Source organism: Lacerta agilis, chromosome 12 (assembly GCF_009819535.1).
Source record: "Lacerta agilis isolate rLacAgi1 chromosome 12, rLacAgi1.pri, whole genome shotgun sequence".
NCBI classification, from domain to species: domain Eukaryota; kingdom Metazoa; phylum Chordata; class Lepidosauria; order Squamata; family Lacertidae; genus Lacerta; species Lacerta agilis.
The window spans coordinates 51,055,882-51,078,909 of record NC_046323.1 but is presented as its reverse complement, the minus strand read 5'-3'; positions in this window follow the sequence as shown (position 1 = coordinate 51,078,909).

Sequence of the window (23,028 nt, the reverse complement as noted above, 5' to 3'; positions counted from 1 at the left end):
ACCACTACCACCTACTGTGGCTGTTATTAATTAATCTTTTAGATACCACAGGTGCACCACGTTGAATTTGGTTTTTAAAAAATCAGCCTGCCAGTCAGGTAGGATGACCCACACCATCCAGCACATAGCAAATTTCCAACACAGGAGATGCTACGTAAGTTTATACTTTTATCACAATAAAATTTGTTAAGTCTTTAAGGTGCTACACAACTTAAAATTTAGTACCATCATATAATTCTGGAAGCACTCTGTTTACATAACATATTAGGCATTATGTTTTGTTTTGTTTTGTTTTGTTTTGTTTTGTTTTGTTGTTGTTCAATGACTGTCTGATCAGTTGTCCTCCTTTTAGCTCTCATACAATCTCACTCAACAGGCACCCAATCAATCTTGAAAGCACTTCAGAATAGTTCAGATCAGCCTTTCCCAACCTGATGCCCTCCAGGTGTTTAGGACTCCAACTCCCATAATCCCTGACCATTGGCCATGATGGCTGGGGCTGATAGGAATCGTAGTCCAACATCTGAGGGGCACCAGGTTAGGGAAGACTGGTTTAGATGCTACTCACTACTTCTGCCTGCATCCTACACTTTCTACATGTGTGCATTAGTGCTGTGCCAAAAACGTCTCCTCTGATCTTTTATTTTTTTAAAAAATTCTCAGTCAATTAATAACAAAAGAAATAGCATTCAAAAATTACAAGGGGGAAAATATTAATGAAATTCTCATAGATATAGAGCTTTTGTTGTGCTTACATTACATTTGATGTAGTGGAGGGGTATTTTGTGCAGAAGGGTGGGTACAAAATTTGACCTGGCACTTCCAAAAACATTACAGGAACTGAAACACAGCTACCCTTGAAATTCACACTTCTCTGAATTTTGTGACACATTTTTCCGGCCAAAAAATGTAAACAAAAAATGTATATATTAGGAGAAAATGTGGATAAAAATGCATGTATTCATGAAAATAGCACATAAAAGTTCTTATAGTAAGGAAATTTGCTTCCAAAAATGTGTATATTAGATAAAATTCCATACAGAAATGAGTATATTAGGATAAATGTAGTGACAACTTTTAGAAGAATCATGAACGAATATGAAAAGGTGGTGAACTCAGTTTAAGATTGGAAAGATGAGAAATAGAGATAAGTTGAATCTGACAGATATGTCCATCCCTATTTGTGGATGTCCATTCTTTCATTATTTCTGCAAGTCATTTCACTACTAGTCTGTACTGTACAGCCTTCCCAAATGCCCATGCTTCAATCAAATGCCTCCACGGGCCTTTTTCAGATTAGAAACTGCAGGCAGCCAGGGAGGCTGCAGAGTGCTAGATAATTGTTTACTGGAAATGGGAGTGGGGGAAGCACACAGTCCTTGGTCTCTCACAACATAAGGTCAAAATTCTTAAGAAATCCTTAAAATTTATTTTAAAAGCTAACAGAAATGACAAATGTAATGATACATGTAACAAAATTGTCCAGATTCTTACAAGCAAGCAACTCCTCTAAAGTGCCCCGAGAACAAGGAAGAAGAAGAAGAAGAAGAAGAAGAAGAAGAAGAAGAAGAAGAAGAAGAAGAAGAGTTTGGATTTGATATCCCACTTTATCCCTACCCGAAGGAGTCTCAAAGCGGCTCACATTCTCCTTTCCCTTCCTCCCCCACAACAAACACTCTGTGAGGTGAGTGGGGCTGAGAGACTTCAGAGAAGTGTGACTAGCCCAAGGTCACCCAGCAGCTGCATGTGGAAGAGCGGAGACGCGAACCCAGTTCCCCAGATTACGATTCTACCGCTCTTAACCACTACACCACACTGACAGAAATATGGAAGCCTCTTTTGCAGAGGAAGAACACTCGAAATTTTGCCACAGCACTAATTAGCAAAGCCCCACTGGCTGAAAATGGCACATGGAAAAGACTAGCGAAACTGAATAATTACTCACATAGAGAAGGTCATTTTGCAAAGCAGAAGAGCTACAGCCCTTCCCCTCATTCACAGAATCTCTGGGTAAAGACTGGAAAGACCCCTGACTGAAATGATGAAGAGCCACTGCCAGTCAATACTGAACTAGATGGACCAATGGTCAACAAAAGAACATAAGGGCCTGGTGGATCCTACTAAGGATCCAACCTGTTTAGCATTCTGTTTTCACAGTGGCCAGCCAGATGCCTAAGGGAAGTCTGCAAGGTGGAACTGAATGCAACAGCAGCACTCTCCTCACTTGATTTCCAACAGTGGAGACAGATCATAGTCATCGTGGCTAGTAGCCATTGATAGCCTTATCCTCCATGACTCTGTATAAGGCAGCTTTTAAATTTTCTAATGGGGTGGCAACTAGATGCCAAAATATGTATCACAAACCAGTCCTGAAGTTCTTTGCCTGAGTTACCAGCTTCTTAACTAACATGAATGCACTCCAAATTATACAATTGGGAGTGAGCAGCTGGAGAGTGGGAGAAAGGCCTTGGTCCTGGGGATGGTGGCAAGGGAAGGTCTTTTGGCGCATCAAAAGGCAGAGGCCAGACTGAAGAATAGGACATCCTGGCTTTTGAGGTATGATCAGAAAGACAAGCTCTCCTCCATTCATCTCTGTTAATGTGGTCACCAAGGATTGTGTTCAGATCATATCTTCGAGACGCTGCATTCACTCGGGTCTGGTTAATGAGAAGAACTGAATGTGCATTTGTGGCTTTTCCTCCCCCCCCCCCCCATTCTTCCTTGAATGGATCTGTCCCTTCCTTGTAAATAGGAGATTTGACCAAAAACATAAGATGGCCTCACTACAGGGGTAGTTATACGGGCATTACACATCAGGAAAGTTCCACAAGACAAAAAGTGACATGGGAGGGGGGAGATTCCTTTGTCTGGTGAGACCTAATCTGTTTTTTTGTTCAAGAGACCAAGATAATTGGAATTTAGAAACCCCACCTTAATGCTTTTCCAATGGTCACGGACTTAATTCCGGAAAGAATAACTCCCTGCAGTTATGGCTATAAAGCTATGCAACAATTCTGATGAACCTTTTCAGTTGCTGGTGCCGGGAGGGACCACCCAGGCTCCATTTGAACAAAGCGGGTCTCCCACAAGCTGAGAGGGTTTGGGAATCACATGACCAGAACCACATGCAAGGCTGCCGGCCACATGGGGGTCAATAGCAATTGGATCATGATGGGACATATTAATAGGCCTTCTGCTCCCTCACCTACCCATCCACCCCATTCATCACTGTAGGTCAAAGGCAATTAGATGGAGACAGAGGATGCCCAAGAATGCTACGGCCTTCAGCCTGGTTACAAACCCACATTCATATTGTCCTCTTCCCCTTAATAATGTTAAAAAGGGATTACATTTTTGTTCTATTTCCCCTCACCACCCCCCATTCCCATAATCCATGCATGAGAGTCGAATTTGGAGACAGACAAGGGGCACACACACAACTAGTGAGGCCCCCTGACCTTTTCCAATTCTCATATGACATCTTTGCCTTTTGCATAGTTTCAGTTCAGTTTCCAGGGAGGGGGGGGGGCAGTCTCGTTTCATTGTCTGGTGAAGCCAAGCAGAAAGCCCATTTACAAGCATGCCCCTTCACACTGCACAGGATGGCTCAAAAAGCAGCACTCGGAAGAGGAAATAACTCACATTTTAACATCCCTTTTTTTAAAAAAAAAAACAGTGATTGGATATGGAAGCAAGTCCCAAAGACACAATGGTTAAGCCTCCACTGATAGTGGAAGGGAGAGTGGTATTTGAGACTTCCAGGGAGATTTTACATGTATTTGTTCCATTGCACCATTAGGGAGTTATTGAATTAGCACATGAAATACAGCAGTGTTGGAGAACTGCAGACCCAGATATGAATGTGACACAACAAGCCTCTGTCTAATCCTTGGTACTCTCAAGCTTCACCCTTTCCCCAGCTAACTGCCAGCTACCCACTCAGCTTTGCACCCTCCTCAAGTGTTTTTGCCTGGCAGGAAAGTATCAGAAATAATCCTGATAATGTCTCTTGGTTGCCTGTATTGATGAGAGATGGGTAGGTAAGTGTGTGTGGAAACTAGCCTAGTGTGCAAAGGTTAAATTTACATTCATTGCTCCACTCTCTTTTACCCCTGCTGCTTTGCCAGCTATGGGAACATTCAATATTGGAATCCTCCACTTGCAGCCTAAAATGGTACAGTCCATTCCGCTACCACAGAATCTTACTACCCCTGCAAATGAAGACCTGGCTTCAGACAGAGACAGGCAGAGAACGAAGAGGTTTGCTTGTTTTCACAATTAATTAATTAAAGTTATTACTCACATTACATCTCAAGGTTACTTACAAATAACAGTAAAACACAAAAACCCCAACATATAAAACTAATTGAAAACAAAGCACATTACAAGGTAATGAAACCATAAAAAACAACTCCTTCACCCCCTAACATAGGTCTATCCACCAGACAGCTACCAAAGGGAATATATACAGCAGTTTGAGGTGGTTTAAACTGAGAGTGATGAGATCAAGATCACCCAGAGTTTCATTGTGGCTGAGCAGATTAGGACTTTTAGCTGCAATTAGCTAGAATGCAAATACAGTACTGGCATGGTGTTGGCCACAACAATTCTGTAGCCAGTGGCGTAGCGGGGCGATGGGGGTGGGGCGCCCCGGGTTCCAGGGGAGGGGGGTGGCACTTGGCAGCCCCCTCCCTGCCACTCCCTGACACCTGTGCTGCTCCATGGATGGCCAGGGCAGCCCCATGAGCCACCACTCGCCCGGGCATGCGCAGTGCATCCGGCCTGGCACTGCTGCTCCTGCAGCGACTGGGCAGGCTGCTGAGTGGCTGGCAGCTTGTGGGCTGCCCCGTCTGTGCTGCTTTATGACCGGGGCAGCCCCACGAGCTGCTGTTCGCCCGGCGGCTCCCCTGGTCGCCGCAGGAGCAGCAGCGCCGGGTGGGATGCACTGCGCATGCCCGGGCGAGTGGTGCCTCGTGGGGCTGCCCCAGCCGTCCATGGAGCAGCACGGGAGCAAACCGCCAAGCGAGCAGCGGCTCATGGGGCTGCCCTGGCCGTAAAGCAGCACGGACGGGGCAGCCCATAAGCTGCCGCCCACCCGGCAGCCTGCCCGGTCGCCACGGGAGCAGCAGCACCAGGCCGGATGCACTGCACATGCCCGGAAATTCCAGGCATGCACAGCGCATCCGAGTCGGCACCGCTGCTCCCGCGGCAACCAAGCGAGCGGCGGCCCATGGGGATGGGGCAGCCCCACGCCCCACCGCCCACTCGGCAGGTTGCACTAAAAGGCTGATTTGAAAATTCGATTTATGTGAATAATACTGTATTCAACATCAAATGCTAATGAGCAAAAAACAGACAGGGCTGTTGTTGTTCAGTCGTGTCCGACTCTTCGTGACCCCATGGACCAGAGCACGCCAGGCACACCTATCCTTCACTGCCTCCCGCAGTTTGGCCAAACTCATGCTAGTCGCTTCCAGAACACTGTTCAACCATCTCGCCCTCTGCCATCCCCTTCTCCTTGTGCCCTCCATCTTTCCCAACATCAGGGTCTTTTCTAGGGAGTCTTCTCTTCTCATGAGGTGGCCAAAGTACTGGAGCCTCAACTTCAGGATCTGTCCCTCTAGTGAGCACTCAGGGCTGATTTCTTTGAGAATGGATAGGTTTGATCTTGCAGTCCATGGGACTCTCAAGAGTCTCCTCCAGCAACATCAAATGCTAATGAGCCAAAAACAGACGGTGTAGCTAGCATAAAACACCTGTTTCCAAATACATCCATCAGTGTATATACATATTGATATAAAGCCAAAACACACAAAGCAATAATTAATATCTGTTCAATATGCCATCTATCAACATTTTAAAACCATAAGGCTATGCTGATATAAATAATCAGTTCCATTAATACAATAAAAATGATATCAAAAATACTCCAAAAGCTACTATAGACATAATCCCTTGAGATAATAAAGCACATGAATAATTGTTGCTTATCAATCTTATGATCATACAAGCCTCACCTGAAAAAAAAACCTTTCCTGGTGCCCTGATCTTAATACCAAATCCTACTGTATCTCAGTTACACCAGTGCACAAAGTTAATTGGTTGCACCTGAAACATACCTTAAAGATATACTGTTGCCACTAAGAATGTTGCCAAATACTGCGTAGCCAAGACATTACTATGCAAATACCCATGGGAGGAGTTTTTCTTAAACAGGATATTAGCAAGGCAAATTAAGATATATTGATCTTATTAAACAACCTTTGAATATAAGGACTCAGGTCAAGATGTGAATTTAGACCTGAAGGAGTAATTGTCTTTAAATGATGAATGTAAAAAGTTTCTCTTTGCAGCAATCCACGTTCAATATCATTAGGGGCGTGTGGTGGAGATGTAAATACATCAATAACACAAAATCTAAGATCTGTGTCCTTATGTCCCACGCTTAAAAATGTTCAAATTGTGCAGTGAAAGCTGATTTGGAGCTATTGCACTTCAAACCAGCTTCCCCCAGAAGAATCAACTTTTTGCAATAAGGAAAGTGATGAGAAAATGCACTGGAAAGTATGGGATAACAATTTATTGGTGCAATCAGTGTCTTATAACTTCCACAGAAACAAATTGGAACGAATGCTCAGTACATAGCTAACATTATCTAAACTCCATGCAACCTTTGCGAAAACAAATGAGACTGAATGATCAATAAACAAGTCACATGGAAGCAGCCTAAGTCAGTAGAGCTGCTTTTTTAATTTTTTGTTAAGGAAAGATAGAGTTGCGGGAACTTCATATTGGCAGCTAGAATGAGCCCTTGGAATGCTGGTAAGGATTTTGCTGGAGCTAAATTCCCTTTGCATTGTACTACTAGCCACTTCAACAGAGTCCAGATTTCCACTCAAACTTACTGCTGCCCTCTGCTGTGCAGTTGTCCAAAAGTAAAGATGTTTGAAGAGGGGGAAATTGACAGCAACCAGTTAAACCAGTGAAGTCATTTCAACATAAAATACAAGGTTTTGTCATGTTGGGGGGCATTTACTGATATTTACTGCAGAAAGAAATGCCAGTAAATGTGCCTGCATCAAGCATTTCCATTCAAAAGAGTTAATCCCTCATCAGACTGAAGACAGTTTGGTGCACTTCATTGAAAGGGGCAGGTCCACAGATTAGAGGTTCGAGGGTCAGTAGAGGCTCAGATGACCTCAGTGGCTAGGAATACATTTTTCTTGCTATAGCTGATGTGCCAGTTGTGGCCTTATTTTGAACAGAAATCACTTGGCCATTGTATACCATACTCTAGTTTGTTTCAGATTGCATTGCGTGTCGAGGTCCCCAAACCACCCCTCAAGTAAAACACACTTCACACCAGATATAAGTTTTGGGTTTTGGCATTAATTTGGCCACAACTTTATTGAATACAAAATAAGTGAGTGGTTGCTTAGGCATTGGTTAAGACTATCTGTCCCTCTGGGGACAGAACTGACACCCACCCGCCTGTGGAGTCAGTATAGGGGGAAACACTTTGGGGAGAGAATGTGCGCCCGTTCTCCCCAAATGCTCCCAGGGGCTCTTGCGTGGGCCCTGTCCCCCGACCGGGGGAAACGGACAACCATGGCGAGCCCCTGGATTCCTTTAATGGAATTCCCCTCGCAGCAGCAGCCTTGAAGGGGCAACCACAGCCAACCTGCCCCTTCGCAGCATAGGAGGGGCAACCACAGCCAACTCTGCCCCTCCTAAACCAATTTATAACCAATGCCTAACCGCCAACCTTACAAGTTGTGACTAATTGCTACGCAGTAGGCGAAAACCAGATGGCACCAGCCAATCAGCCAAATGGAAAAATTCCTACCAGGCCCCTGCTCCAACGCAGACGACCCCATGACAGGCATAGCAAGGTCAATACAGAGGCCTAATAACAGGGCGGGAGGGCGGGCGATCCGATGCACGAAGCCAGGAAGGCTGAGTGCAGGGTCATTTATAGGCTCTGGGCTGTCCATCAACAAGTTGCAACATAGAAATCTCCCCAACGACAGCCAGAGCCCAATCACAGTAGTGGCCATCCATACAAACCCGCCCAGCAGCAGAGGGGTGACTTGCTAGCCCCCACCGCAACACGTGCTCTCCATGAAGGAGAAAACACTTTATTGCAATGCACTCTGTGTGGGGCTGCCCTTAAAGTTGACTTGGAAACTTCAATGGGTCCAAAATGCAACATCCAAATGAATGGGGTTCCATTTAGAGCTCACCTAACCCATTTTAAAACAGTTGCGTTGCCAGTTTGTTTCCAGGCCTACCGGTAATTCAAGGTCCTCACGTTAGTGTTAAAAGCCCTTAAATGACTCAGACCGCCCAATTCCCTACAGACCTTATTGGGTGTTATTGGCAGTTCTGTGCCCTCTGAAGTTCAGTGAGGGAGTGATGGCTGTGTCGCACCCCCTAAATTGTGGAGCTCTTTTCCCACAGAGGTGCAACTGGCAAGTTCATTACATAGTTCCCATCATATGCTGAATATGTACTTCTTTACCCCTGACCTTTAATATACAGCTGACATGTGTATTTTTAGGACCCACCATATTTTGTTTTAAATTGTTTTCAGTGTCTTTTAAATTGCTGCAGCCCACTCCGGGATCTCAGGGCAAAGGGCAGGTAATAAATTGAAATGAAATAAAAGAATGCATTAAAACAGAGGAGACCTCCCACTTCCATTTTCTCTTATGAGACTCTTGCCCCCAAAGCAGGCACGAAGGCATCCCTTAACTGCACCCAGCAAATAGGCTGGATGCTGCTGTCTACCCTCACCACAGGACTGGTGGCGGGGATGGGGGGGATTCCAGATTTTGCGGTCACACGTGCAAATCCCTGTCCACGGTGCCCACCCCTTCACCAAAAACATGAGACGAGACCAAGGTATGGGTTCAAATTGGCCACAACTTTATTAATTTCAGAAGTGAGAGAACTTGGCATAGGCCTTGGCAGGCAACCCTCTCAGCCCGAGAGCTGAGGATATGCAGGATGTAGAGGCACAGTGGGTGGGGACTGTAAAGCACACACTTACACAGCATGCCCACCCACTAGCCTCGGTTCGGGAGTTTGACCTGTGCGCCGCCTCCCAGAGGTCAGGGACTCCCGAATTTTTGCCCTCTAACGGGCCCCGCACGCGCCGCCGCTTGGGAAGAGGAGTATGTTCCGCTCCCTTCCCCCAGATGATAGACTAAAGGCAGCCTTGCCAAGGCCTAACTCCGCCAAAGTTGTAACGAAATGCTGCGGGGGAGGCAAAACCTGCCAATGCAGGGGAAATTCCTTCCCGGTCCCGAATACGGCAACCATCTACGACTACAGCAGCGCCCGCTGACCTGTAACGCAAGAAGTTAACCTGCAAACAGAAGAATTATTGACTTGATGACCGCAAAGTTGAGTTAATTAGAGGGAGGGGGGCGGGTGAACCTGCGGGAGAGAAACCGAAAAGGGGGAAATCTGGGCGGCTCTACCGCTTTTACCTGGCCCTTGACCCCGCCCCCGGCCTCTGTCCTAACAGGACCAGTGGTCAGGGATGATGGGAGTTGTAGTCCCAAAACATCTGCAGGGCCAAGTTTGCCTATGCCTGCTCTTAACAGTCAGTCCCACCTCTACCCAAGGCAGGCCAAGGGCTGACCTGAGCCGGGGGGAGTGGAACCTGACCAGGTGATCCCACCCAGTGCCGCAAACACCGCCCACCTGGGAAGGGAGGGCGGGAATTGTGGCAGATATGCAAAGTCTTTATCACCGAGAGCTACTTGGCTTTATCCTCTTAACCAGGCATAGGCAAACTCGGCCCTCCAGATGTTTTGGGGCTACAACTCCCATCACCCCTAGCTAACAGGACCAGTGGTCAGGGATGATGGGAGTTGTAGTCCCAAAACATCTGGAGGGCCAAGTTTGCCTGTGCCTGCTCTTAACAGTCAGTCCCACCTCTACCCAAGGGCGACGGACGACCCAACAAAAAACCCAGAAGCAGATTGATCCACTTGTGGGACACTGCATGGTCTGCTTTCAAGCCTCTGGATGATGAGTAATTTGAAGTGAATCACCTTACTAACAGCAACTTGTCACATCAATGGCAAATCATTTTCTCTTCATTCCAGAACTATGACACGGGGTGAAGAAAAATTCCATCTCTCAGTCAGCCTCCCACACAGAACTCTGAATACCCTGGCAGCAAAAAAAATCCCCCCATGAAAATGACTCAGCTGCTAGCGTCACAGCCACCCACAAGCAACCTAAAAACTAATATAAATTTAGTGGTATTATTATAAAATGGCAAATGCTCAGATTTGCAGGGAAATCACAACAGGTCAGGATGCCCTGATGAAAGAATATATGTCATCCGGAATATGTCTGTGGGGCCTGCTCAAGACATTTGGCTGTCTAAGGCAAAGGACAAGATGGCGTGACCTCCCCATTCCTTTAGTGGAAATTCCAACATAGGGGCCTATCTATACTATACATGTAAAGCAAGCAGCATCATACCACTTTAAACAGCCATGGCTTCCACCAAAGGATCCTGGAAACCATAGCTTGCTAAGGATGCTGAGAGTTATAATAAGACCCCTATTCCCCTCATAGAGCTACAGTTCCCAAAATTTACTGGGAAAAGGGACTGGTGGTTAAACTACTCTAGAAACCGAAACTCTGTGAGTGGGATAGGTTAAGAACTTGTCCAGTAGCACCTTATAGACCAACTAAGTTTGTTCTGGTATACCGGTAAGCTTCCGTGTGCACTGGACAATTTTTTTTTTTTTTTCGACTACATCAGATCAACAAGGCTACCTGCCTGAATCTAGGTTAAGAACTGTCGGCACATGTAGCTAACTATACTTCCCAGGATTTGTCGGTGACTCTTTGAAGTGGCATGATACTGCTTGAAACATATAGCTCAGATGTGGCCATGGTAGCGTGCAAACACACATCCCTCCACTCTTCCACAGTTTTCCTGCTGGTTAATCACATGGAACCCTTCCTAAAAAGAGGACCTGCTCATCCCCACCCACTCCGGTCTCTAGTAACTTCAAGGCAAGCAAAGAAAAATCTACAGGTGCAACATCCTGGCATGGAGAAAGCTTCTCCAGTTGAGTTTCTGCTCAGGACTGCCAGATCTCTTGAGGCTCAGATTCTGAGATCCATAGGGTGGAAACTTGGAGCTGAGTGATGCAGCTTTGTAGGGGGAGAGCTTTGTAGAATATGACAAGGAGTATCATCTGATGGGTCAGGCAACACCGGGCTGTTTTTAATGGCTATATGGGCAAGGGTGGGAACTAAGATCCAGCCAGCAAGCTGCATCCTGAGCTCCTATGCCTTCTGCAGGCCACTTTGGCAGGTGGGTGGGACAGGTAGGATATCAGGTGTGGGGCAGGTGGCATGATGAGGAAGAAACTGTTGCAGGCCTAACTAGAACCCTAGATGGGCTTCATTTGGCCTACAGTCCAGAGGTACCCCCATGCCAGCTTTAGGGGTTGGGCCTGATGATATGGGGTGGAGCTAATGACCAATCCCACTTTGGTTCTTGCCCTTCATTTCAACAAGAACACGCACCAACAGGAAATGAAGCAATATGTCTGTCCTGAAACTTTTGCAAGTGTGAACAGTATTGAAAGTGGAATTGCATATAACTGCCTCAAACTATAATGAGCACAAATATCATCATGAATTATGTATATTGTACACAGGTTGTACATTGACAATAAAGGTATTATTATTATCATCATCAATCAATACACGGCATGTCTGGAGGGGCCCCGGGAAGCCCACAAACACTGCTTTATATCTGTTAGGGAAAATTCCAGCCACCACCTTCCCCCACCGCGCAGCCTCCTCGCGGGACCCCCGCGCTGCCAAGTGCGGGACTTGGAAGCCTCCTCTCTTCTCTTTGCCCCCCCCCCGACGATGAGCGGGTACCCCTTCACCACACAAGTCGCACAAGCACCACATAAAACCCTCGCGATAAAGGGTTCCCCCTAAATGTCCCGATCTGCGCCCCGAAAAGCCTCCGGAAAGGCGCTCCTGTCAAACAGCGCTCCGTACACGCTCCATTTTCTCAATGAACGGGAAACCCACCAATCAGGAGCATGCATTCAGCTCAGCCTGCAAAATGGAACGTTCAGCTCAGCTACTATGATTCAATCATCACCTTCACGCTTGACTGAACGCTAAGTGGGTATTGACAGGCTCCCTGCTGCGAGAACAATGGAACCGAAACCAAAATGTATCTAGTTTGGGAAACTATTAATTATGAAGTGCAACAATGTTGCAAGTGGACTTATTTAGACTGTGGGTGGCCTGTCTGACAGCTCAGACAGTAAAAAAGCATAAAATTCAATATCTCAGCAACGCAAAGTCCGATCTGCTTGATTCGAGTGTCTATCTGCTCCTTATAAAATAACCTTTCTGACCCCTCGGTCCCCGCCATCCTCCGATCATCAGAAGTATATTATTTCGATACTGCATAATTTTTGGACTCTCCACTCAGTGGCTTTCATAATCCCCTAAGCAGCGAGTCACGTCCGCAGGAGGAGATACACCCCTCCCGGTAATCCATTCAAGCACCCATCCATCAGTTACCATAGCAGCAGACATCCTCCTAGGAGCGTTCTATTGTCCCGACGCAGAGGAAACCTTCAATGTGTATTACACCCCACCTAGATCCATTCACCGGTTCCTGCCATCCTTCCTGTTATGCAAAACTTGTTTTTCCTATATGTAAATTCCACTAGAACCTCCTCTCCCTCCTCCCATTTCTGACGTGTTTGTGATGTATTTCGCTATGTATTCTGGGCAATGGCGGGAAGTTTTAAAAGTCCGTGACACCCTTTGTTCGGGGTTCGGATCCTCCTGAACCTTGTTGCGCAATAAACTCCTTTGCTTTTGCTCCAATCTCCGGCTGGTCTCCATTGCCTCCGCAGCGAACCACGGGCTTCCTCCGTAGGACCGGGAGCTGAGCCTTCTCGACCCGGTAATTTCCGTAACAGTCTTGGTGCCGAAAGCCGGGACCTGCGTTCTCCCGTGGTGGCTGGGGACCCCCACCGAGCCTTCAGCCGGCAACGGGACCCTTTTCTCCCGTGGAGACTCGACGGATCCCTGGCCATCCTCCGGGCGGTAATTGCAGGTCTCAAGGGGAGCCAACCGGGGAGCAAAGGCAAAGTTCAGCCGGCTTCGTCTCCAACGATCCAGCGGATCGCGGTGGAAGACGCGTAAGTATAAATCCAGTGCACTGGTGATTGGGGGGAGGGGGGAGGTAAGCCTGGCAACCGCAATCTACTGCTCTCTTGCCTATCATTTCTTGCCTGTCTCTCAGTCTGTCCCGTGGACTGCTGCTCAACTCGAAAGGGGAGTCCTGAGCTCTATCTCCTTTTCTCCAATACCCAGTCAGCCGCCCCGTTAGCTGGTCTAACGAACGCAAGGGACTGGGCTCTTTTTCTACTTTGCCAGCTGCCAAGGGGCAAAGGACTTCTCTGCACTATCCCAAACCTCAGCCGCCCCGGTCGGGCCATGTAAAACACGCTGGTCGTGCGTGAGCCCGCTTCCGAACGCAAGGGAGGTTTTTCCGGACCGTTTAACCCTATCAAAAGGGCTGCCCGATCTGGCACTGCTGTGGCAGGCGTCCAGTAGGGCTCCCTTCCTTAGCTGTTAACGATAGGCAGGAGGTTGCCAGGTGGGGGTACCCTGTAATGGGTGGAAAATGGGGGTTGAGAAATAGGAATAGATGAGAAGAAACGGAAGAGAAAGGAAGAGGAAAAGAGAGCTCCAGAAAAAGGAAAGGAAGAGGTAGTTTAGAGTAGATCCCCCTGGTCAGCCGCCCCGCTAGCCGAACTAGTGAACGCAAGGGACCAGGCTAGATTATTGGAACGTCGTGTACTGTATTTTGCTTATGTTAAGAAACCCCCCTGTCCCACTCCCTTAGCAAGAAAACCCGACTTACTAAGATACCTTTCCCATTCCTCCTTTCCAAAACCCAGGTTCCTCTTAAAACCCAAGGAACAATGGGTGCCAAGGCTTCGAAGCCCAGTCGTACTTCCGCTGGGAAGAAGGCTTCTCGCAAGCCTTCTTTTACCCAGCCGGAACCCGACTCCCCCCTCGAGTTTGTACTGGATCACTGGAAAGAAATTCCAGGTTCGGAACTATTATCCAGGCAGAAGTTGCAAGACCTCTGCGAAAACACCTGGCCATCTTTTACTAATAAAACGTCATCTGAACTCCGCTGGCCACCGGAGGGATCCTTCAACCAGGATCGCTTAAATGCTCTAAAGAAGCACTTACTAGAAGAAAGACCCCGCCAGTTGGACTACCTAAAAACTTTCGAGGTCGTATATCAGATCCTCACTACTCTGAAGGATTCCCCGGTTCTCCAGATGCCTATGATAAAACCCCCTAAGAAAGCCTCTAGGAAACCCAAGGGAGGTCCTGCACCGCCCCCTTATGAGGATCCATCGGACGATGACTCTATGGATCAGGCCATGGCGCTATACTATAATCGACCCAGACAAGCCCCTACAGCTCCCCCTGCACAGAATGATGGCCCTGGACAAAATAATCTCCCAGGACCTGAAAATGATACAGACCCGAATAATCAGGCAGGAGCTCAAGGTGAGCAGCTACTGGTCCAACCCATTGACCAGGGAGAAATAGCAACAGCATCCAACAACCAAATGGAAGCTGACCCGGTCTTGACGCCAGTCAGTGACCACGATGCCTATGCTTTGTCACCCCACTCCAATCTCTTTGAGAACATGGAAGGCATGACCACCCGCTCTATGGTTCAGACCGCTAAGGACTTGGCCATCCGCATCCAGGGTGCCTTTTCGCCATCTGCTTCCCGGCAGCCAGTAAAAGTAAAAACTAAAGGGAGTGGGGGAAACAACCACCAAATGGCCTCTTACCAGATGCCCCTGCGTGCCTTTCCCATCCCCCCTGCAACTCCTGATGGGGCCCCACGGATGATTTACACCCACCAGCCCTTCCGGACTGCGGATTTAGTAAACTGGGCTAACGTGATGCCCTCCTTGAGAGATGACCCTGATAAGTGCCATCGGCAAATTGCTACCATTTTCTCTTCCCATCACCCGTCTTGGACTGATGTCCATGGACTCCTGAACGCTTTATTCAATGAGGCTGAAAAGGCCGATATTTTGAGTAAGGCTGAGGAAGCCTTAAACCAAGAAAATTACCAGGAGGGTAGACCTGTAGGGGTAGAGGCTTTGACCCCTAGAGATTTGCGGATAGAGCCCAACCCTGCATGGGACTACAACACCCCAGGGGGCATTTGGCGTCTAAACGTGTTTAAAAAGGCCATCCTGGACGGCATCAAGGCGTCAGGACAGCGCTCTATAAATTGGACAAAAGTCCAAACGGTAATACAAGGGCCCAACGAACATCCGTCGGACTACTATTCCCGGTTGGTGGCGGCTATTAAAACTTGGGGCGGAATAGACCCCGAGAATCCGCACCATGATATAATAGTGAAGGGTTTCTTCAAAGACCAAGCAACACCAGACATAAGGAAAGCTTTGAATCTCCTAGTTGGTTACGACGGGAAAACCTTTAGTGAGATATTATCAATTGCAAAATCCGTCTTTAACAATCGAGACGAAAAGAAAAGGACGGACACCAGGGCAGAGGACGAGACAGTGCTTGCCCTCAGTATGGAAACCCCTTACTTCCCAGCTCCAGGGTTCCCGGCCAGGGGAGGAGGCAGGGGGCGAGGAAGAAGGGGAGGATTGAATGCAAGCCCATCCATGCCACGACCCTGGGGCCCATCCACCGGCCTCTGTCACCTGTGTTTTCAACCAGGGCACCTAAGACGTAACTGCCCATATTTATACCCAGGGAGCCCATGGGTCGAAGCCAACTCTTACCCATTCCCTGGAGGAAACTCACCATACCCCACCTTTCCTTCGCACCCTCCTTGGGCCCAGGGTTATGAGAACCAGCAAATGGTGCCACCTCATCCCCAAGGGAATTGGCCACCCCAAGGCACCCAGGTCTCGGTGGCCCAACCAACCGCAGAGTCCCACCCTCCAAATCCTTTCCGTGCCCCTCTGCCAGCTCAAACTGACCCGCAATTCGTTCAAGCCCTGCCTTCCGACGTGAGAACATGAGAAGTGCCCCAACAGGACCTTTCAAGCCCTTCCCCTTGAACTGCGCTCAATTCCCACTCTTCATACACCCGAGGGTACGGCCCACAGTACCCCAGTTCCTGTTCACCGCACCCCAGCATCGCTCCCCAGCACCGTACCCCAGTTCCTGTTCACCGCACCCCAGCATCGCTCCCCAGCACCGTACCCCAGTTCCTGTTCACCGCACCCCAGCATCGCTCCCCAGCATCGCACCCCAGTTCCTGTTCGCCACACTCCAGCATCGTACCCCAGTTCCTGTTCCTCGTACCCCAGCACCGCACCCCAGCATCGCACCCCAGTTCCTGTTCGTCGCACCCCAGTTCCTGCTTCACCATTCCCGAGTCCCCGTACATCGTTCCCACCGACCATTTTCGGACTTGCCGCTATTGACAGCTTTTGACAGCTGTTTGACAGTTCTCCACATTTTCGGACTCACCGCTTTGACAGCTTGCCTTATTCTGACTGCTTGCCGTTTGACAGCTGTTTGACAGTTCTCCACATTTTCGGACTCACCGCTTTGACAGCTTGCCTTATTCTGACTGCTTGCCGTTTGACAGCTGTTTGACAGTTCTCCACATTTTCGGACTCACCGCTTTGACAGCTTGCCTTATTCTGACTGCTTGCCGTTTGACAGCTGTTTGACAGTTCTCCACATTTTCGGACTCACCGCTTTGACAGCTTGCCTTATTCTGACTGCTTGCCGTTTGACAGCTGTTTGACAGTTCTCCACATTTTCGGACTCACCGCTTTTGACAGCTTGCCTTATTCTGACTGCTTGCCGTTTGACAGCTGTTTGACAGTTCCCCACACTTTCGGACTTACCGCCTTGACAGCTCGCCTTATTCTGACTGCTTGCCGTTTGACATTTGTTTGACAGTTCTCCGCATTTTCGGACTCACCACTTTGACAGCTGTTTGACAGCTATTTGACAGCGCACCCTGTCCCCCCCCCCCCCGTTTGCCGCCTTTGACAGCTTGCCGGTGTGACTACCTGCCACTTTGACAGCCGTGTGACAGCTCATCATACTCTCCGATCAGCTGGCTTTTGACAGCCCACCGTGCCTGCCCCGATGTTGGCATCCAACCATGACCGGCCCGCTCTCCCTGAATACGACCAGCCGAGGCGCGTGGGGAAGGTGAGTACCAAGTTACGGAGGTGTAGGTGTGGAGAAAAGGATTTGTGGTTCTGCGAACCAGAATACAAATCTTATCTCCAAGTGCGGGACTGTTAGGGAAAATTCCAGCCACCACCTTCCCCCACCGCGCAGCCTCCTCGCGGGACCCCCGCGCTGCCAAGTGCGGGACTTGGAAGCCTCCTCTCTTCTCTTTGCCCCCCCCCCGACGATGAGCGGGTACCCCTTCACCACACAAGTCGCACAAGCACCACATAAAACCCTCGCGATAAAGGGTTCCCCCTAAATGTCCCGATCTGCGCCCCGAAAAGCCTCCGGAAAGGCGCTCCTGTCAAACAGCGCTCCGTACACGCTCCATTTTCTCAATGAACGGGAAACCCACCAATCAGGAGCATGCATTCAGCTCAGCCTGCAAAATGGAACGTTCAGCTCAGCTACTATGATTCAATCATCACCTTCACGCTTGACTGAACGCTAAGTGGGTATTGACAGGCTCCCTGCTGCGAGAACAATGGAACCGAAACCAAAATGTATCTAGTTTGGGAAACTATTAATTATGAAGTGCAACAATGTTGCAAGTGGACTTATTTAGACTGTGGGTGGCCTGTCTGACAGCTCAGACAGTAAAAAAGCATAAAATTCAATATCTCAGCAACGCAAAGTCCGATCTGCTTGATTCGAGTGTCTATCTGCTCCTTATAAAATAACCTTTCTGACCCCTCGGTCCCCGCCATCCTCCGATCATCAGAAGTATATTATTTCGATACTGCATAATTTTTGGACTCTCCACTCAGTGGCTTTCATAATCCCCTAAGCAGCGAGTCACGTCCGCAGGAGGAGATACACCCCTCCCGGTAATCCATTCAAGCACCCATCCATCAGTTACCATAGCAGCAGACATCCTCCTAGGAGCGTTCTATTGTCCCGACGCAGAGGAAACCTTCAATGTGTATTACACCCCACCTAGATCCATTCACCGGTTCCTGCCATCCTTCCTGTTATGCAAAACTTGTTTTTCCTATATGTAAATTCCACTAGAACCTCCTCTCCCTCCTCCCATTTCTGACGTGTTTGTGATGTATTTCGCTATGTATTCTGGGCAATGGCGGGAAGTTTTAAAAGTCCGTGACACCCTTTGTTCGGGGTTCGGATCCTCCTGAACCTTGTTGCGCAATAAACTCCTTTGCTTTTGCTCCAATCTCCGGCTGGTCTCCATTGCCTCCGCAGCGAACCACGGGCTTCCTCCGTAGGACCGGGAGCTGAGCCTTCTCGACCCGGTAATTTCCGTAACAATATCACTTTGTGGCAAGACTCAGCTTTGGAGACTCAGTTTCAAGCACAATATGCTTGTGCAGTGGTGTGATACTAAGGAGCACCACTTTGCCTCTAGCTATATATAACTCTCTCTCAATGTGCACTCTTGGTGAGCATGAGCTCATTAGCTGCTTCCTAATTACTGATTTCACACCATTTCACACCTCCAGAGACACTGCCTCAGAGGCCTCTAGTCAAATTTCAGTTTTGTTTCAAGAGCTACCTCTAGAACATTATTTGCCAGTTTCTCCCACTCTCAGACCTGTGATGAAATATTTTAAAACTACAGTGGTACCTCAGGTTACATATGCTTCAGGTTACATACGCTTCAGGTTACAAACTCTGCTAACCCAGAAATAACGCTTCAGGTTAAGAACTTTGCTTCAGGATAAGAACAGAAATTGTGCTTTGGCGGCGCAGCGGCAGCGGGAGGCCCCATTAGCTAAAGTGGTGCTTCAGGTTAAGAACAGTTTCAGGTTAAGAATGGACCTCCAGAACGAATTACGTACTTAACCCGAGGTACCACTGTAAATCTTTATAAAGTACTTTCTGCATTTCAATTTTTATTGGCACAGAATTTAGCTTTGCATAAATACTGAATTATTATAGCACAGAGTCCAGTTTGAATTATTTAACCTATCTTGTATAGTTATTAGAGGGAATAGGAACTAATACATTGACACTAAACCCCCCACCCCACATTCACCCACTGGGACTCTTACTCAGCAATTCATTTGGCATCCTAGATTTTATGCACACTTCCAAGCATATCCTCAATGTCTAAACATCTTCTAGAAAGAAAGAAAGAAAGAAAGAAAGAAAGAAAGAAAGAAAGAAAGAAAGAAAGAAAGAAAGAAAGAAACCAACCCACTGTTGGTGTGTGAAGTATATAGTTATAACAAGATTCTCTGTCAAGACTCAAGCTCAATTAAAACCAGTTCTGTGTTTCAGCACAGCCTGACTGGCTGGTATTAGTGGCATCACAAACCTGTTGTCCCGCTATCATCTCTGGAACAATTCTGCACCTCTTTCAAAAGTGAATTATACTGTTTGAAATAATAATAAAATGATGAATGATTGGGTTTATTACACGGTCAAAGCAGCAGGGCCTTTCTATGCTCCCCCCCCCTGCACTTTTCTGTTATTTTGGGTTGCTTTCCCCTCCATATCTATAACATTGCTGGAATTGCAACTATAGATTTATGTCAAGGAGAAAGCATAAACTGTGACTCTCCCTCCTCACCACAAACTGACAAATGCATCTGTACACACACACACACACACACACACCATTATCTACAGACATTGAACACCCATCGCAATGGATTTCAGCAAAGTAACAGAGCATATTAAACAGAGTGATTCACATCATTGCCTTAGCCCCCACATCATGGACGCAGGCTTAAGATGGTAATTGAAATGCATTCCAGTAGGATAAATCAAACGGCAACAGCCGATCTGTTTCCCTGGAGATAAGGACGTCGCATATATCAGCTGTCAATGCAAATGAATAATTGAAATAGATGAGAGGTGAAGCCACACAAGGGCCAAGCTAAAATAGGAATGTAAGACAGTGTTACTCTGAAATAAGTAGGGCTTGCTGGAAATTCTTAAGCGACATTTGTGTTTTGGTTAATTAAGAAGGAGGCTTTTAAAAAACAAAAAACAAAAAAAACTTCAACATAGAAAATACTAGTTCAGACCAATTCCCCTCCTCCCCGTGCTTCAAAAAGGATTTTAAAATCATGTATAGCAATGCTAAGGCTGATCTATCAACATTTTAAACTTATTTAGACAACTTTTACCACATCTTTGAGAAAAGGCCACCTTGTTGAATAGCCTTGTAGTTCTTTCAACATGGGGAGTCAGGGGGAAGGCCATAGCTCACTGGCTGAGCATCTGCTTTCATTGCAGAAGGTCTCGTGGTCAATCCCTCATAGCTCCAGTTGGGATGACAGTGTACCCTGTCTGAAACCCTGAAGAATTGCTGCCAGTCAGTGTAGACAATACTGAGCTAGATGTACCAAAATGGTATGACTCAGTATAAGGCAGATTACTGTGTTCCCGGAAGTCAACCTCAAATAGCCACAGTAAACGGAACGATCCAGATGGGGATCAGGAACCACCAGGGCTGGAAGCAGGATCCCTCCGTTGAAGACCACCCTCATGCCCTGCTTGTGGGCTTCCCAGAGGCATCTAGTTAACCACTGTGAGAACAGGAAGGATGTTGGACTAGATGGGCTTTTGCCCTGATACAGCAAGTTCTTCTTAGGTTCTTAAGTCTAAGGATATGAACAATATTTGATCACAACCATCCCTTCCTACTCTTGCTTCTCCTGATGTGTCTCCCCATTGTCAAACTTTGAATCTAAAGCCCCTTCAGGCAGAGACCTGCTTTCCTTATGGCATAAAGCCTTTGTCACCTTGCCGACAAAGGTCCGTATAGTTAAAGCTATGGTTTTCCCAGTAGTAATGTACGGAAGTGAGAGCTGGACCATAAAGAAGGCTGATCGCCGAAGAATTGATGCTTTTGAATTATGGTGCTGGAGGAGACTCTTGAGAGTCCCATGGACTGCAAGAAGATCAAACCTATCCATTCTTAAAGAAATCAGCCCTGAGTGCTCACTAGAAGGACAGATCCTGAAGTTGAGGCTCCAGTACTTTGGCCACCTCATGAGAAGAGAAGACTCCCTAGAAAAGACCCTGGTGTTGGGAAAGATGGAGGGCACAAGGAGAAGGGGACGACAGAGGATGAGATGGTTGGACAGTGTTCTCGAAGCTACTAACATGAGTTTGGCCAAACTGCGAGAGGCAGTGAAGGATAGGCGTGCCTGGCGTGCTCTGGTCCATGGGGTCACGAAGAGTCGGACACGACTGAACGACTGAACAACAACAACAAAGCATGTATAGTGCTAAATATTCAAAACAAAATGTACTTGCCTGTCATCAGAGACCTTTCTCTGAATTCCTTGCCATCAGAGGCATGGCAGAAGCTATTGGGGAAGGAGCCTTCTCAGTGGCAGTGCCCCAGTTGGTCTCCCAAAAGAGGGTTGCTGGGTGCCAACTCTAATTTTGGCACCAAGCAAAACCCTTTTAATCTGGACTGAGTTTGTTGTTTTTACGGTTTTCATGCTGTTCCCATTTATTGTATTTTACTTTTATTAGTATTTTATCCACATATTAAATCTGTATGTTTTTTGTTTTTATTGTATTTTGAAATTTTACAAGTTGGCCTGGGAATTTTATTGAAGGAGGCAGGAGATGATGATGATGATGATGATGACTGTGCACTAAAGACATGGGAGCTTATCATTTGCCATTGCCATTTTTTTACAAACATGATTGGTTTTTTCCTTTCTTTCTTCGCTCATGCAGGTGTCCCATTAGGGAATGTGCCCTGACATTGATGTTTATGAGCAGACAAGCTTCCATTTTTCTTCTTGCACCTGAAACAATCACCATCCTTCTTATGAGAGGTCAAAGTTCACTTCTTGTATGATGTAGATTGGCAGTTTTGGTTTGGGTTTCTGTCTTCTCTTCTTGTGCTTACTGTCAAGCTGTGTGCTCCTCAAATTAGTATAAGCTGCACAACCTAATGAGGTTCTGTTGATGGAACTTTATTCCTCTCTAGGAAAAAGAATCGAGAGAATAAGCTTGATTCATCTGGCATTACACATTAATTTATTTGCCAGTGGTCTTGCTTGAGATCAACAACATATGTAACTAGTTTACTCTTTTTCTCTTTAATTATATTATTAAACCAAGAGGAGCAGGAATTGGTTTGACTATTCAAGAGGCTCCAGACTTAGCATATATTTGATTATTTTGCTTACTTTGTGTGTTTTCTGCTAGTCCTAAAAAAGGAGCCTACATAATGAAATCTTTCCCATCAAGGCCCACATTTCTGCCTCCATTGCATTCTCAGGTAGCCACCTAGCAGAGCTCTTTAAAGTGGTGAAAAGGTTTATCCTACCTGTTCCAGTCAATGGGACATTCAAATCATCAAATGCCTGCTGTGATACGTTTGCTAGGCACTTTGAATACAAAATTGTTCACCTTTATACTGATCTTTCCCCTGCTAATATAGTCTCTGAAGAAATGTCCAATGTACTGTCTTATCCAGTTCTGAGGGATTAGTTCCAGCTATTGAGGCTTAAAGATGTGGGTAGGGTGCTTCTGGCCACCTGCTCCACCACTTGCCCTCTTGACCCTTGCCCATGCTGGATTGTTTGTGCAAGTCAGAGAGATTGACTGAGTGGGTCCAGTTGGCAGCTAACAAATCTGAGTGGGATTTTCCTAACTGCCTTGAAGGAGGTGGTGGTAGGCCAGCTACTGAAATAGCCCTTCTTGGATCCTGAGGCATTTGACAACTGCCATCAAGTCTCCAATACCTGTTTTGAGGGTAAGGTTCTCAAGAAGGTGGTGCCAGTTCAGCTGCAG